This window comes from Siniperca chuatsi, linkage group LG13 (assembly GCF_020085105.1).
Source record: "Siniperca chuatsi isolate FFG_IHB_CAS linkage group LG13, ASM2008510v1, whole genome shotgun sequence".
NCBI lineage: Eukaryota > Metazoa > Chordata > Actinopteri > Centrarchiformes > Sinipercidae > Siniperca > Siniperca chuatsi.
Window position 1 is genome coordinate 21,203,664 of NC_058054.1, and position 17,423 is coordinate 21,221,086.

Here is a 17,423-nt window from a genome sequence, read left to right on the forward strand (position 1 = left end):
TTTTGACACAGTTTTGGTTGCATGTGGTGAATACCCAGAGCTCTCCAACAAGGCAGTTATGTTTCTGATGCCAATTTGCCACAACATATGTCTGTGAAGCATGATTTTCGTTGCGTGTGGCCTTAAAGACCAAGTACAGGAACGTTGGGTGTTGAATCTGATCTCTGCCTGAAGCTGACATCCATTCAGCCAGACATCAAAGCCTTGACAGCATCTATGCAGCAGCATCACCCATCTCATTGGGTTCTGATGCTAAGCCTGTTGCATCACACTATTGGACAGTTTTCACAAGTTCACAATGGACTATGTTCACATTGTCATTCAATTTAAAGATAGCTGTCGTAAAGTCATTTAAACATTGTGGTTCGACACAGAGTTGTGGATTTAGATGCAATATAATTGTGAGCAATGGATTTGGATGTCATATATTTTCAAACAGTATGTAATGTTATTTGGGTACATTTTATTTGTAAACAGAAAGTAACTTATCATCTCTCTCTCTCTCTCTCTCTCTCTCTCTCTCTCTCTCTCTCTCTCTCTGCTGCTACATTTAGCTGTGTGTATGTGTGTGTGTGTCTCTCTCCCTCCCTCCCTCTCAGTTTAAATGATGATTTGTAAATATTCATTATAGTGTCTATTAGTTTCATTGGACCCTTTGATACTATTAAAAAAATCATGTTGTTTTGGGTAGTGAGCCATCTGCTTGTCAGTGTTCATTATGTATGTGTACATCCATGACAAAATGAGATGGGGGCTGGGCCTTGGAGGTTTTGCTGAATTCTTAGGTGGCCCTCAAGCCTCCAAAGTTTGGGAAGCTCTGACGTAGAGCAAAAAAAGTAGCTAATTTAGGCTATAACTGCTGTGACTACAATGCTAGCAATGGGTAACCATCTTGGAATAACACTCCCAAGTCGAAATAATGGAATATTCTACTGATATTGTGTGAATGCAGCATCCCTGTATACATTCTTGTAACAGTACCTAAAGCATTTTAGCTGGCAAGCTTATGCTAAATAAGTAAGCACTACCTAGAGTTCACATACACCATGCTTCATGACATTATCTTCATCTTAAAGTGTATGTCTGATAGCCTTTTATGTCAGTTTCGGGGCTCCATAGACTGAAGGTCTTGTCAAGATGGACATTTCTGCTGTGCAGCAGTGACAGACACGACATACAATTTGTGAGGCTTATTTCCAAAAGTGGAGAGGCATGGCTGAAGCTGTGGTTCCCTCCTGTCCTGCATTTGTTTGTCTTCAGTTTGTCCTTCTCTGATGCATCACTTTAAAGAACATCAGGGAAACCCATTTCTCTCTCTTTCTCTGGATTCGTTTGACACTTGTGTATGTGTCTTGGGATTTCTTGAGATGTGCAACACACACCCACACGACACAGTGAAAAACACCCTCACACTCTCGGGGTGAAACACACATCTGAACATATACACAAACATATACACCCCCTCTATGCAGTGCAGTAAATACAATGATTGTATTTTGGTTCCATTTTTTCCAGGGTGGTGACGAGTTTTTTTCCACTCACATGGTTGAAATGAAATCCAATTATATCTGTAATGGCTCTCCAACTCTTCTTTTGCTTTGAAGGAGTCAGCTTGCTTGAGTCACCACTGTTGGACCCAAATGTGCTCAGTAAATCAGTGATGCACAATGGTGCAAATGTGCAATGGAGACAGATGTAGTGTGCGAGTTTGTGTGTCTGTGTACTGTATGTGTACTGTATGTGTGTGTGTGTGTGTGTGTGTGTGTGGTCTGTGGCTCTTTTTTAGGTAGCTAATGTTAGGAAGTGACTCCCGTCAAACTTTGTTACTCTGCTAAGTGTGTCACATGTTACGACGATGACTGTCTATTTGCATATTTTAATTAAATAGCTGGAATTTGGAATTAATCACTTCCTAAATTTATGGGGTAATTATATGGTGTTTGTCCTTGACTTGGCAGTGTCACCCACCCATGAATAAATTCATCATAGTCTTGTGATGGCAGACAAAGTTACGCTGACATCTGCAAACTTTTGTTTCCTCCACTTACCCCTCAATTATCCTCTTTTACTTTATTTTCTGACACAATAAATCACATACTGTCACATTGTCTTTGTCATCTGGCCCCTGTGACAATTTGATCACAGTGATGTGTAGGTGGAAAGAGCGTGTACAATACATGCTTTTGTGTGTGTATGTGTGTGTGAGTGTGTGTGTTTTTGTGTGTGTGTGTGTGTGTGTGTGTGTGCGTGCGTGCTGGGATTTCAAAATAACCAGTGCACTCGCTAATATAAAGGGCCTTTTTGACAAACTGGACATGACCGAAGTGTCGTGTGTTTCCATGGTACCCTGAAGAAGCTGCTGTGTGCTCAGAGTTGCTGATTGGGCAGTGCCACCTCACTGTTTTCACTTCTTCACATGTGTAGTAGAGCATTCAGACTTACATCACCGGGAGATGGGTGATCAACCTGTTGGAGAGTTTACCAGATAGGTGATAAAACCTCTTTGGAAGAGCTCATTTTTTAGAAAAATTTGCATACTGTAGTTTATATGTTAACATATGACATCTACAATGTCTATGGCCCATTGACACAGGACAAACCATCCAATAATCCAATGTTTAACATGCATGTCTGCTCATATAATGTCAACAAACAATAAGAATGTAGCATGAATGCAGAAACAAAAAAAGATGCAAGTGGCCCATTTAGTTAGGACTTTGCCAAATTTCTACAACAGCAAGATGTTCAGAGCCCAAATAACTGGCAGAAGATATCTGTCCTGTATCCAAATAGTGTACAGATGCAATGTAACCACATTGTGTTAGCGCTTCTAATTAAGAATGCGAGTTCAGCAGATGGATATAAATCCATTGCCTTTTCCCTCCCAAAATGAAAACTGGCACCTGTCATTGTCCATCTGCTTTATTTCCTGTTCTTGTGATTTAATATCAGCAGCTAATAAACCGTCACACCCTGAGCTTGAGCTTCAACCATGTGTATCCTTCATGCTGTGGTTAGACTGAGTGCTTTGATGCTGCACTTTGGATCGTTTTAACCTGTTAGTGGGGAGTTGAAAGTTGACATGTTAAATGCAGCTTTATAGGAATGATGCATTTACTTCACTTAAAAAATGTCTGCATAAAATGTGATCAGATATGTTTTAAATGATTGATTACATCCTCAAATTTCCTCCAAATTCACCGCTGATGTTTTGAAATTCAACTATGACATTGAGGCACTTTCCAGAAGTCAAAGGTTAGTTAGAAGACACAGAACCCTTTTTTAAACCACTAAAAGTACAGTATGTAGAACTACGTTCTACCCAAACAGAAACAGGTCCCATTTTCACAAGGGAGTGTTTTAAAAGCCAGTTGAGTGGCTGCATCAAAATTTCCACGGCCTGATTATCTCAAGTTTGATGAGCAAGATTTTCTCCAGACCTTCATGACCTTGATAAGACAGCTTGTTGGGCTACATGAGATTAATGAGTTGTTGTTGTGGCTTTCAGACTCAGACAAGTCACCACAATGGCAGAGAGCATCAAGATACAAAAGCACAACAAAGCTAAGCGTGTGGCACAATACACAGACACTTTTTAAAACCCCGGTGAGCATCAGATGTTTTACAGCAGTCTGGCTGCATTAATCCTCTGCTTATTTCAATACCTGTTTACACTCACTTCAAGCCTGCTGTTTCAAGGTGTATCTGACCAAGTGACAACTGAGTGGGAAAAAGAAGGGGCTAACAATACACCTAGTCCTTCAAGGCGGAAAGTAGCTTAATTGATTTTGTGGCTACTCTGGAGCAGTGGAACAAGCTGTAAACACATTCAACATTGACTTAAAAAGGTGATATGGTGAACGTATTAGCAAACAGCTGCCTTTTTATACTTCCAGCAGACGCAGAGCAACATTAGCATTCATTTGGAGACATGTTTGCATCCACCTGATAAAAAGTCCAACATTTTGTCTCCTATTACCTCTTTATTGTTCTGCACCAACTGCAGAGGGAAATATATGGCACGTTAGCTGCTAAATGCTCCACTATGTTCACCAGCTACTGGCTAACTTTGTCTGTCTGCTGTTCGGTGCTGGGCAGGTACTGTACAGTGGGTTTACCAGAGCTTTTTTTCCCGCCAAAAACAGCTGCCTTTCGCGTCTGGAAATGAGGTTGATGAGAGCGGTGAGTATTAACCGAAAAAGAAACGTTTTGGCCAGAAAACCAAAACAATGAGCTGAAAGAAAACCCCCCATATGGCTTAGTGGAACTGAAGTCGGGTGATAATTCTTTTTGGGTTCTTTACTACAAACGACCCCTTTGTCATTAAACATTTGATGCACTGTCAATATAAAAAATTGATTAGTGCAGCTTTAAAACAGTTTTAGGAATATTGTGCAGTATTTAGCATGCTGCTACAAGTTTCTCACTTACTACTCATCACTCAAAAAAAAATGATGCTAAATGTTAGCATGGCACATGTCTGTGAATGATCTAAACAACTTAGCTTGAACAACTTGCCTATGTCCCTAAAAAAAAAAATGGGTGTATTACTTTGCCACAGGTGCTCCATGCTTTGCTGGTGTCTCAGCACATTATGATTAGCCATGCTACAGGAAATGAAGAGGCCTGGGGTGAGACTGATAAAAGGAGAGGAACTTTTCAGCAGCCGGCGCAGTCAGGGTCAAGGGTCACATGTCATTTATTGATGTCAGGCTTCTCCCCGCCGCTCCTTTCTGAATGCTAATCACTCACACACTGCTACAACAATACGATTAGACTTGATTAAAACAGTCCATTAGCATAGAACTCAGTGAAGGCTGAGCACAATACTGACAAAACAGCCCGCTCTCCTCGATAACACACTCATTCTGTGACTGTTTTCTTGTGTCAAGAACAGCTGAATGGCCTCATCAGTGGTCAAGTCTTTAGCAAGCTACAAGCCCAGGAAACACTGTCGCAAATCAGCATATTGTGTGTGTCCAATAAGTACATATTCTGTCGTGATCCCAAAGCTTCTAGTCTTTCATTGAAACCAGGAACTAGTTATTGATCAGCTTTACTCTGAGGTTTCACAGCGGGGGCCACCAGTTAACCACCTCTCCTCTGGGAGATGACTAATCATTTGCCGGTGTGCGGCGATGAGAATTTTGACTGCAGTAATCTCTGGATTGAATGGAGATTAACCGCCATGTGGGGTGATGACTCTCCTCTTTGTCTTTTTTGTCTGGATGGGGATCTGCTCGCCTTATCTTATCGCTCTGCCACATTTCTCCGGGGCAGTTCCCCACCGTTATCAGCACAGCTCCATCTACATGGAAATCAAAGCCTTTGCAGAAGTGGAATATGATTAGGGAGGGGGAGAAAAGTAAAATTTTTCCTCTTGATTCATGCTAATATTGCACCGCAGAAACCTACAAAGAGCTGAGAGACCGAACGACAACACACACACTCTCTCTGTTGTTGTGAAGGTGGATGGATGGATGAACGAGGTGGCATAAGAGCGGTGTGTTCATGTGTAACTCATGAAACATTTCATCTGTGAGGCTTCTTTTTGTCTGTGGGCCTTGAAAATGAGGATTAACTCTCGCTTCACAGGAACCAGCTGCCTGACACTGACCTCCTTTGTTTTTTTAATGACCAAAGACTAGACGCCTGTGTGCATTTGTGTGTGTGTGTGTGTGTGTGTGTGTGTGTGTGTGTGTGTGTGTGTGTGTGTGAGTGTGTGTGTGTGTGTACAGTATCAGGGGTGGCCGCTAAAGGGAAGGCGGGTTACAGAGGGGATTAGAACCCGCACAACAGCCTCCCTCCCCAGTAAACAAAAGTACATGGTGCTGTACAATGTGTCTGTATGTGTGTGTGTGTGTGTGTGTGTGTGTGTGTGTGTGTGTGTGTGTGTGTGTGTGTGTGTGTGCGTGTGTATATGTATAACATGCCACTGCCACTGCTGGTGACATCAGACAAAAAGAGGAAGATCTGTCCATCTGTGAAAGCAGTGGGATTAAGCTGTGCTAAAGCCAAGAGCTACACGTCAATCAACCGCTAAGTGTATGTGTGAGTGTGTGTACTTCTGCCAGTGTGTTACACGCACAACTGTACACCCGCATACACACACATACACACACACACAGCTCTCGTCCGGCAGTGGGGGGAGGGAGAACCCCAACACTGTTGTTTTCATTTGTAATCTGTGGGATGGAGTGAAGCCAGCGATACATCAATCACACTCACTGGCTGCAACACAACAAAAAAAATTAAAAGAAAAACTTTTTTTAATCGCGTGCGAACTCTTTTTGCACCAAAGCATGAATCAGAACTGACTGGCATCTCTTTGTAATGTAGAACGTAAAAAAAAAAAAGCTTTTTAAAAACAAAAATGTTGACATTTAAGATGTAACAAAACAATTTCATGCTGACTTTTATCTGCTGGAATGTCCCAGACAGTCTTGTGCACACCCCCACGCATGGGTCTCCCCCCCCCCTCCACTGGGTGCTATCTCTTTGAGAAGCTTGTTGTTGCGCTGTCAGGACCCCCGACTGTTCCCCCATAATGCACCAGCACTTCTCCATGGCCCCCTGTGGGGGCCACTCTGCAGCCACCAGTGTGCAGGCTGCAGCCATTCACAAAGGTCAAGGCCGTCATACAGTAGGTGTGTATGTGTGAGAGGGCCTGACCTGGATGTAGTAGCCCCCTCAGTAGCAGAGCATAAAAGTGGGGGGTCATTATGGCCTCACATGCCGTGTATTAATGATTGAAGCTGGCTCGCTCCCCTACACCTTTCACCCCGGCTGGAAGCGGGAAATTGAAATCAATACTGCCTATGATGAGGCGACTGGAGTGGGACAGGGGTGAGGGAAGAGGGAGGAGGGGGAGAGCTCGGGCTTGACGGATGGCTGGTTAAAGGGGGGCGATCAATTACCCTGATGGATTGCTTTTGGGGTATTTCAGAAATGAGAAGGATCTCTGCTCCTTAAAGACTGATTGTCCACTGAAGGAGGAGGAATGGATGGGAGACTGCTCCACTGTAGTTTGCATAACATCCTGCCAGGCTGGAATATCATTCACTTACATCTTCGATGTTGTGAGAAGTGGCAACTGGTCCCTCCTCCTCTCCTCAATCCTTTATTTTGCGAAAATGTTTAATCCCCTTCGCCCCCCCCCCCACCACACATTCTCCCTCCAACGGCCCCCACTCTCTACATTATTCTCTGTGCATTTTAATTTTTTTTTTCTGTCACTGGGGGCCCAGTTTCCCCGCCCACTCTCCTCATTTTCGCCTGAGTCTAGAATAGTGGAGCCAAGAAATAGTTAATCTCTCCGGCTGCTGCTATGATTGGCCGCTGTATGCAGCCTTCAGCCTCCTTGAATGAGAAACAGGGGTAACCAGGCAACTTCAGAGCTGGAGAGAAGAGGGGAGGAAAAGAGAAGAAGATAGAGCTTTACGGGATCTTAGAATTGTGGAAGAATTTTGAACGTGTAAAAAGCGAGGCAATGTGATTTCACCTTGTGTGTCCGGCAAATGGAATTAACAAATGGATTTTCTTAAACACGCTCTCTCCTCTCTCTCTCTCTCTCTCTCTCTCTCTCTCTCTCTCTCTCCCTCCCTCTCAATGGGGGAAAAATAGAGCGCTCAAATGAAGGGGACACAGATGTGGATTAAAACGCATAAATGGGACACTCCAGAGAATCATCCTGAGAAAAGGTGAGTGACATCTCAGTTCTGAGCTTCTCCATCAACCGGAGTCTTTAAAACTGTGAGAGCTGTTTAAGGATGCAAGGCAGCTCAGCTACATGTCAAGATTTATGGATAGGATGCTTTGGCCGCTGAATGAAAATGGGTTGCGGAACAGTCCGCTATAGATGACTGAGAAACAGTCACATATACGATCAAATGAAACAAATAAGATCAGAAATGAGCTCGTGAGATAATCGATGGTGCTTGGTGGATTTGAATGTGGAGTCCTTTAAAGCGCAAACGCCGGTCGCCTGTCAAATAACCTGCTGTCCCATATCGAATTGCGCACAAATTGGAAAAGGACATTTCGTTTTGAAATGATTTCGATGCATGACTTACATATATAGGTTATGTTGCTTTATAAGATGTCCTATAAATATACAAGTATCAAGAAAAGCTAACAGCTTTTTCAGCCACGTCTGAACCCCCTCCCTCCCCAAATATTAAAATGAAGAGATGTCCTGCTGCAACAGCAGTAAGTCATCTTCAAACTGCCTGTTAACCCGCTCTGGTGCTGAGTGAATGAGTGAATGATGACGCATATGTTGATAAATGTATTGATTTCTGTTCTGAAACGGTTAGAAGATGCTCGGCAGGCTGCATTGGGGGATGAGTACCTGTGGATGGATGGTTAGATTGGAGCGCACAGCGCAGCGCAGCGGCACCGGCCTGACCGGCAGCGCTGAGCCAAAGTCTGCCTCAAACCAGCGCATGGGCCGGTAGAAGAGTGAGTCCTCTGGTCCTCATTCACGTTCAAAGGTCACTGTGGAGATAAAAACAATCCTGCTAATTGTAGAAGCTGTAGGCGTCTCAACTGCGTCAGGATCGTACAGTTGCGCCCACATTTGGATTTCCCCGATGAGAGATGGATGGATATCAGGGGCCAATGATTCTCTCTTTTTTTGTGTGTGCATAGAATACACTTGGATTCAACTTTGTACAGTCTGTTATGGTTTTTGGTGCTATGTGTAACCATATTGACTCTAGTAAACAACCAGGAGCCAATCAGCACTGTAAAAATATTCATATTAATGAGTCATTTTATCTGATTTGAGTCTTGGTTTCTTAATAAAAGTGAAAATAAGTGCTTTGCAAAATAGGCTACTTTGTTCTAAGACTAATCTTGAACAATTTGTTAAGTAATCTTCATGGGGGGCTACAAGTGGAGTGTTTTTCCATGATTTTAACCTCTCAAAACTCTACCCCCCACCCCACCCACCCCCCGGGGAAAACTGAATATGAGCCATTAAGACTAGTTCAAATGCACAATTCAGTACTGGACCATATGTCACCATCATGATGCCCTGCGTTTTCTGCTTGAGTGCTAATGTAAGAGCAGGCCTAGATGGAAAATGGCCTTGACTATTGCTGTGGAAAAGCAGTAACAAAACAGCTAGCAGCTATACAACAAGCTGCTGGTGAAATAGTGTGGTTCACCTACATGTTGTTGGCTCAAATGACCACAAGTCATGTTTATGTTGCGGCTTGGCGGGATATAAGCAAAGGCCATCGTTAGCATTTTGACATTGGTGCCAAAGTTCATGGCAACTTCTGCCAATCGCCCAAACTGCTTTTAGTAATCTCCTTATAAGGGATGTTCTGCAATAGATCCTAAGCTGCACTCACTGGCTCAATTGTAGGACACATGTGTTGCACATGCACACACATACACACATACATACAGTACAATTTCCAGTTGTCATCCCCAAACAGTTCTTTGCAGCCCAGTTTGAGTTGTGGGGCTTAAGATGGAGCTGAACAAAACACTCGAGAGCATTAACTTCTCCAGTAAGGGCTTCTTTGTTGGGTCTCCCAGTGGAATCAAGACACTTAATTTAGCCTCTGACAGCAATAGCAGCGAGTGGATACGGGAGCTATATCTTATCCGATTAAGACCATAATGCCTTTTCCCCTTTTGCAATTATTGTAAAATGGTGAAAGTGGTTCAGTTATTTTGTTTTTCATGTTATCTCAGCACAATTACAACAATGCAACATTTCAGCTGGTTGTTTTGCTCTCCTGAAATCCTTGGGGTTGTCTCGCCCATTTGCCGTAGTGTTGCCTCTTGCCTTTTGTCTCGCTGAAAGCCTGGTGTATTATCACATTTGTCGTTTCTTTTTATATTGCGGTGGCATTACCTCAACTTGAACTCCCTTAAGATTTCCCAAGTGCTCTGAGATAATGGCTCTAACGAACAGGGGTTACACTGACATTAATGTAGCGTTTCAGCATTAGACACACGATTGCTGGAGTGGCCTGAATCTTTCATAAAAGTAGTTTTAATGAGCTTGCAAGATTGTGTCTGAGTTCTCATTTTGCTGGTGGCCTTATCACATCTAGTTTATTCATTAATGAAGATGTGGCCCCTGGCAGAGGCAGGTCAGAGGTGATCTTAGTTGCCTCAGTTGAAAAGGCGGAGATTGCTCAGATAGTGGTGCATGTAGGATGCTGAATGATGTACATGCTCCATGGGGAGTGTAATCAACATGACAGGTGCATCTGAAGTTGAGAGTGCAATGGGAGGGTTGTGGCAACAAAATGTGTCAGAAGCAAAGCTTCAAACTACAAGCTGTAAAAGTAGCAAAAGAAAATTAACTCAGATCTCTCCCATGGCAAGTTTTAAGGAATAGTTTGACATTTTGGGAAATACTGTTATTCGCTTTCTTGCAGAGAGTTAGATAAGAAGACCCTTACAAAAATCAAAGTGTAAAAACAACAGTTTGCTGTTTTATGGGAATTCATTGCTGGACTAATTCTTGGCTTGGGCCAGTAACTTTCTGGAGTCTCCACTGGTTGCCTTGCAACTGATCCTGGCCAAGAAATAGTCCAGCATATAACACCCAGAAAACGTTGTTTTTACACTTAGATTTTTATACGGATTAAACAAACAAGATATGAAGTGTTTGTTAGTGAGCTTTAGAGGTGCTTGTAGGCAGATTTTGTTACCTTTGGACAGAGCCAAGCTAGTTGTTTCCCCCCTGTTTCTAGTCTTTATGCTAGGCTAAGCTACCCAGCCGCTGGCTCGAGCGTCATATTTAGCTTAATGTTGTAACAGCGGTATCGATCTTCTCATCTAACTTCTCAGCACAAATATTTCCCAAAATATCACACTATTACACATCTCCCAGGAGAGTCATCCTGCAAAGAAAAAAGTATTTAGCTTGGACAGACCTCAGACAGGGTAATCTAATGGAAACAATCCTCCCTTATTACTCAGTCTCTCGCTGACATCAACAAGCTGTTGTGCAAAATATAAAACCTGAAATTGGAAAATATTTAAATGAACATTTCCTTTCCAATATGTTTGTGTTGGACCTGTTTCAGGAATGAAATCTGAAATAGGCCCACACTTTTAAAACTGAATACAGCCCGACAGAAAAGAAGATATTATCTTGCACATTAAATTAAGTATTTTTTTCACCATATAACATGGCTGTAGATCGCAACTCCATTTCCATTCATATCTTGTTACATATGAATTCATTCAATTTTTTTCCAATATCCATTTAAATAATATGCAAAATGGGACCATTCTGTTTACAAAAGCATCAAACCTTACAAAAGTGTACTTTAGTTATTATTATTGAATTACATGCTGAAATGAGAATCAAACAATGAGAAGTTATCTGAAGAACAAAACAACAAAGCTTATGTAATGTTTCCATTGATTCACATATAATTTAGCCAGTTGTAGATATACAGTATGTGTACATCCTGCAAAAACAGGAGTCATGCACCATTGACTTAAAGTGTTTTCTCACACAGTTATGTCCCTTATTGCACTGACCCTGTTGAGTTGACAATGAGGTGGTGACCCCACCACTATAGAGAGTGTTACTGGAATCAATTGAGGTAGTGATTTGCCAGCCCATCACACAATTATGTCCATTGTGTGGAGCTGGGTGGCTAGTAATCTTTGTGCCTTGGCCTGTAACATCTGGTGAGTGAGTGAAGTGTTCACTGTGAAGCCATCAGTGTCAGCCTCCCATGTTCAGCCCGAGCGGCCGTCACTTCCAGCGGGCTGGGCATCTTCAATGCATCAATGACACCAGCCATCACAAGGGATATGTAGCATGCCAAACCAGTGATTCATTAGGACTCAATTAGCTGGGAGGCATGGGGCGCCCTGCCATATGTCTCGAGGTTCTACGGCAATCTGTACCCACTCCCTACTACTGTACTCTCAACTGTCTTTGGCACTGTACAGTCTGTACATGTGTGTTGTGAGCCCACTGTACATGTGGGATACAGTCTGTTCCTTTTCACAGGGCCGTCTTCTTTGTACTATTAAAACAAGTCAGTAGTAGAGATTTAGCGTCTCTGTCTCCAGCCACCCAGGTTCTGAGCTGGAAATGAGTCACAATGACCTTCAGCTCAACTCATGTTGCGCCAGTTGGCTCCGTATGAAATACTCATCCATCTACTGAAGTACGAGGCTGTGGAGCTCCAGTTACTGTAAATCTTAGGAGGTAAGAAAGGCCCCGCTCAGTATCGACTTCGCCTTGCTTGCCAAGAGGCGGTATGTGCTGCCGACAAGATCTATCCGACCTCAAATCTAGTTTGTCTTCTTATCTGTGCCAAGGTAAAGGACCCCCTCGCCCCATCCTCCGTGCCCCCACCACCCAATCAAACTCTTCCACAACCCGAAATTAATGAAATTAGATTGGAGCAGAGAGCAGCCTTAAGGAGAGCAAGGGCAATGAACACACCAAGCTCCAGATATGTGATGTGATGCGATATGATGTGATAAGGCACATGCACATGCTGTAAAATACATGCAAGCTGGCATGTGATATGTATCAATGACTGATACTTCCAAGATTTTAAAGGTCAGTACTGCTAATTTGGTATCAAAGCTGCCACTGGGCAATTTGTTCCACTGATGTTCAATTTTTAAAGGTTATGCACATTTAAAGTAACAAATGGCAGTTTCAGTAGTTTCCGTAACGTGACTTTTTTTGAGTGAAATGGGCAGGATATCATTTCGAGAGGGACTTATTCAGTGATTCAGGTATTTAATTGGATCGCTAAAAGGTGGCTGTGGCTTTGAGATCATGAGTCTCTGGAGAACTTGGAGCTATACAGAGCTATTGAGGACTGTTGGCCTCCATCTGCACCCTTCACCTGCATTGTTAGATCAGGAGGTGGAGAATGAGAGAGGAATTTATAAATTAAACCTCAATCACACACCTTGCTAGCTAGCTATAGCTAGCTACTAAGGCCCACAAGCTAACAAGTCAAGTGCACTGTTACATAATGGGAGTGCTTGGCTGGTCATCCCAAATCCCATTTGGTTGGATAAATGTATCTATCTGCCCCTGAGTGCAGGATGAATCAACAAAAACATAGAACCATTATTAACATTTATTAAATAAATTAAAACTTTTTTATGTCACTGGGTTTTTAATTTTTCCATTTTTAAGACATAACCTGTAACAGAGGAACAAACTGAAACAAACATCTCAAGCCAAGATTGATAATAATAATTTTTATTTTATTTAGGGTAAGCAATTTTTCACAGCATTCCACAATTTGCAGAGGGAATACATTGATTTTTATCAATTAATGTTAAATTTTCAAGAAACATGTTACTGCAATTGAATGAAATAAAAAAATATGCTGCATTATAATGTAATTACAGTCAGGGAGGAATCTCGTATTAGCTATTGACAACATGCCTGGCAGCTGACAAGTCCAATGTCGCTATCAGCCTGATACAGTATTTATTAGCAAACCACCACCTTGGTGTTCATCATGTACAGGCCTGATATATGCATCAACCTAGGATTGGTTCATGTCCACAATTTGTCAATAAGGTGTTATTACAGCAAAAAAGTGTCATGGTTTTGGGTTTGTTTCTAGTTGATTTCCTGTTTTATTTTGAAATACTCTCCTTCCCTCATGTGTCTGGTACTTTTGCTTCCTGTCGTTGATTGCTTCGATTGTTTTCACTTGTGTCAGTTTGTTTCACCTGTGTCTCGTGGTCGCCTCTCATTGAGTGTGTTTAAGTCTGTGTCCTTCCCTTGCTCAGTGTCAGATCGTAGTTGTTCCCCAGTCCTGTGGTTTGTCAGTGTCTCTGTGTTCCTGCTATCCTGCTCTTATAGATTATTATTTGTTTGGACTTATCTTGTTGGAATTATTTCTTGGTTGGACTTTCCTGGACTTCTCAGCTGCCCTTTGTTGTGTTATTTTCTGTTGCAGTAAGTAAATAAAGTCATCTGTTGTTTATTATACCAGTTCCCTGTGTGTATGGTCTGCTCTTGGGTCTGCCTCCTGAACTGAAGGCAACAAAAGGTCAAAGCAAACCATCAAGGAAAACAGGTTATTTTTCAATTTGGCCAATTTTTTATTTTATGGTACTTGTTTTGAGTGAGTGATTTCAAGAAATGGAAAAAGCAAAGCATGTTTTTGTAAATTTAAAGCGTACCTTTTCAATAATGCCAGGAGTGCGAGAGGAGCCACAGAAAGGAAATCGAGTCAATTCGGAGCAGCTCTGCCCCAGTTGTAGGCACATGCAGCCACCCAACTGCACTCGCAGCGTTTTCACCGCATTACCCAGAAATGTTACGTTTGTGTGACCCAGTTTATCAGCCTCTCCTCCCCATTCATCTGCTCTCACAGATGCACTACAGGAGGCTTCATAAGCAGCAGAGCATTCATCACCTCTGAGTAGTGAGATCCTCCGGTTACATCCCGTAGGCCTGTTCTACAACCTTCTTCTCCCGGGCGGGACAGAAGCTCCATATGTGGCTGATGATTATAATAGTGTGGCGGGCTGGCAGCAGAAGGCTCTACTGTAGCTGAGATGCATTTGTGCGTACATTTGTTTGTGATCTATAATCAAATATAAGCTTAGCAGGGTTTTCCTTCCACTGTCAATTTAAATATTGTATCTGCCGCATCTCCTTACTGCAGTGCTTTTTCAACCCCCTGGAGATAATTGAGATGTTTAGTTCAGCCTAGAGGAGCTATCAAACTCAATTCTCATGTGATTTCATATCCCCTGATTCATGTGGGGTTGTTTTGTTTTTTTTTACTGAAAACAGCACATTCCCCTTGTTTAGATTTACAGTTTTTAGCAGTCAAACATTAGATGACAGCAAAAGTTTATTCACTCGCATACAACCAAAGCACCTCCTTCATGAAACTGTTTAAAAGATGTCTCGATAAATTATATTAGTCTATTATTTAGTCTCCCATTATTGATATAAAAGAAACTGCTGTCAGAGTAATGCAATATACTAAGAATTGGGGGCGTGGCAGAGTTGCTGACCCTGTGCTTCTGTTTGTTTATGCTGATGATATGGCCCTTGTTGGTCTTCTCCTGAAAGACAATGCCATACTTGAGGAGGCTTGCTTCGGCCAGGTTACTGTACTGCAGGACTGGTGCCAGGCAAGTAAACTGGAAATGAATGGTTGAAAGCATTTTTTCATATAACAGCCTGGTATGGCAACTTGAATGCAAAGAGCAAAAACAACCTCTCCAAAATTATTAACATTGCAGGGAAGGTGATTGGCAAATCACAAAAAACAACTACCGATATATATATATATATATACACACACACACAGCGCTGTATACAGGAAGGCTAACATATAACTGCAGATAATTTTCACCCACTACACTCAGAGTTTGAGCTGCTTATGGCCTGCCATCGATACAGGGTCCCAAGGGCCAGCCGGAACGTATACAAGAAGTCCTTTATTTCCTATGCCATACAGGCACTGAACACAGAATGACAGCATTTATTTTATTAAATTTGCTATTGGGTTATTTAAATAAATAATACCAATTTGCTGCTTACTGCCCATTTGCATTATGGTATGTTGTATATTCTGTATGTTTGTTTTTATGGTGTGTTGTGTATGTAATTTTGTTGTACCTTGCGAGAGGCCAAAGACAAATTTCTCCTGAGGTGGACAATAAAGTCAATCAATCAATCAATCAATACAATACAATTCAAGACTGCAGCCTCCAAAATAGCTTTACAGTTGAATCAACACCTCTCTAAAACAGTTTAAAAATAACTGAACATTATAAACTTAATTCACTGCAAGACTGTTGTATTAGACTGCATTAGTTTTAGCTTTGTGTACCAAATAAACTGGCAACTGAGTGCATAATAAAGTAGATTGAGCCAGTAGGTTGTCTGTTGGTGTTACTTTCATGTAGTCAACATGAAAAACAAGGCGAAGGAAGCAGAAAAGTCCATTATCTTTGACTATTTCATTCCTCGTTCAGTTACTACACTATAAAGGTGTAGGAAAACATAAATAGCATCATACTATTGTACTATTATTCAATACTATTGAGCATTTGCCGAGATCCAAAAACGTCCTCTGGCTACACACATCTACAGTCCCCTCACCCCAACCCTGTCTCCTTATCTGCCCAATCACAGAATGTTCATACAGAACATGTCTGCAAAATATTCACCGTCTTTCATTTGTTCTCCTACAATATCCGCTCGTAGCAACTAAAGCATGATGAACTTTTTCATGATTATGTTTAGGCACTCAAAGCTTAAACTCGGTTAAGGTAAGGAAAATATTGTGAGGTTAGTTACATATTGAAAAAGTCAAAAAGGATTAGAAGCACAAGACATGTTCACTTTATTCAAATTTCCTTTCCCTAACCTTAACCAAAGTACTGTAGTTGCCTAACATGACTTGTGTGTGGTACAAAACCACAGCACTTCCTTCAGTCGGAAAAACGTTGCCGCTGAACATAATCCAGGCAGCCCTCGTAATGTATGTGACTAAACAAATTAGGAGCACGTAAATGTAATTTCTAGAGGAGGGTTCCACTTATTTACTGACTTGGGCAGAGAGGGGGGAAAGTGCAGGAGTGAAATGTTTTTTGAAATACTGTATTTTTCTTAATTAGGAGTGCAGCTACATCTGTTTAATGTAACTTGTCTAGAAAATGAATCAAATAGAAGAAAAATGAATGGACTGGATTGGGCCCAGGGGCAAAAAGAAGCTGTGGGCCCCTATGAAGCACCCAATTTCTCTCGCTCTTACTCGGGAATGTTCACCAAGTAAGGGCAATATAAACTAAAATAAAATACCCCATAAAGCTAGATTTCAACCTCTCTACAAAGCAGAGCCTCAAGATTAGGGAATAATACAGGTGTCGCCTTAACGTCCTTATTATTTTAGTTTACTGCACATTGCCACACAGTGAACCTGGATCCGTCAGGTCCCCTAAAGGTCTGGGGCCCCGCTGCAGTTGCTCGCTTTGACCGATTGTCATTTAGAGTCATAACCAACTCTAAAGGGAGCTGACCCTTAGACTGACCTTCATGGAGGAAACCATGCATTTCTGGATTTGGTTTGCTAATGCATCATTATTATCCTTCATTTATTCATGTCATTATTAGATAAAGGGCGAGGGAGGGCTGTATTTAACTCTGCTATAGAATCGGACGTGTAAGTAGAATGTAGAATGAATGTTTCACTCTTAATGGCTGATGGCATTTGATTTTCCTAAATGTCTGCCTAAGCTGAGTAATTGCAGTTGTTCTAATATGGAACTTAGTACCTTTTTTAATTAAATGGAGATATCTATTGTAGTGGCTCCTGCAGGGAACAGATTCTATATTTTTGATGTGGAGTTGCACTGAGCGACAAGCATCCGGCACAGCATGACGTCTTCTGACGAGACCCTTTAGATCACTTCTCATCAGA

At 41.9% G+C, this 17,423-nt stretch overlaps 1 protein-coding gene across 1 annotated transcript in view; it reads left to right on the forward strand.

Moving 5' to 3' along the window:
• Positions 1-7,377: 7,377 nt before the first annotated feature.
• Positions 7,378-17,423, forward strand: part of LOC122886710 (complement component C8 beta chain-like) — a 53,053-nt gene continuing 43,007 nt past the window's right edge. Inside the window, exon 1 of the mRNA XM_044219237.1 lies at positions 7,378-7,700. The gene's annotated coding sequence lies outside the window, so the exon portion shown is untranslated. The remainder of the gene's footprint in view (positions 7,701-17,423) is intronic.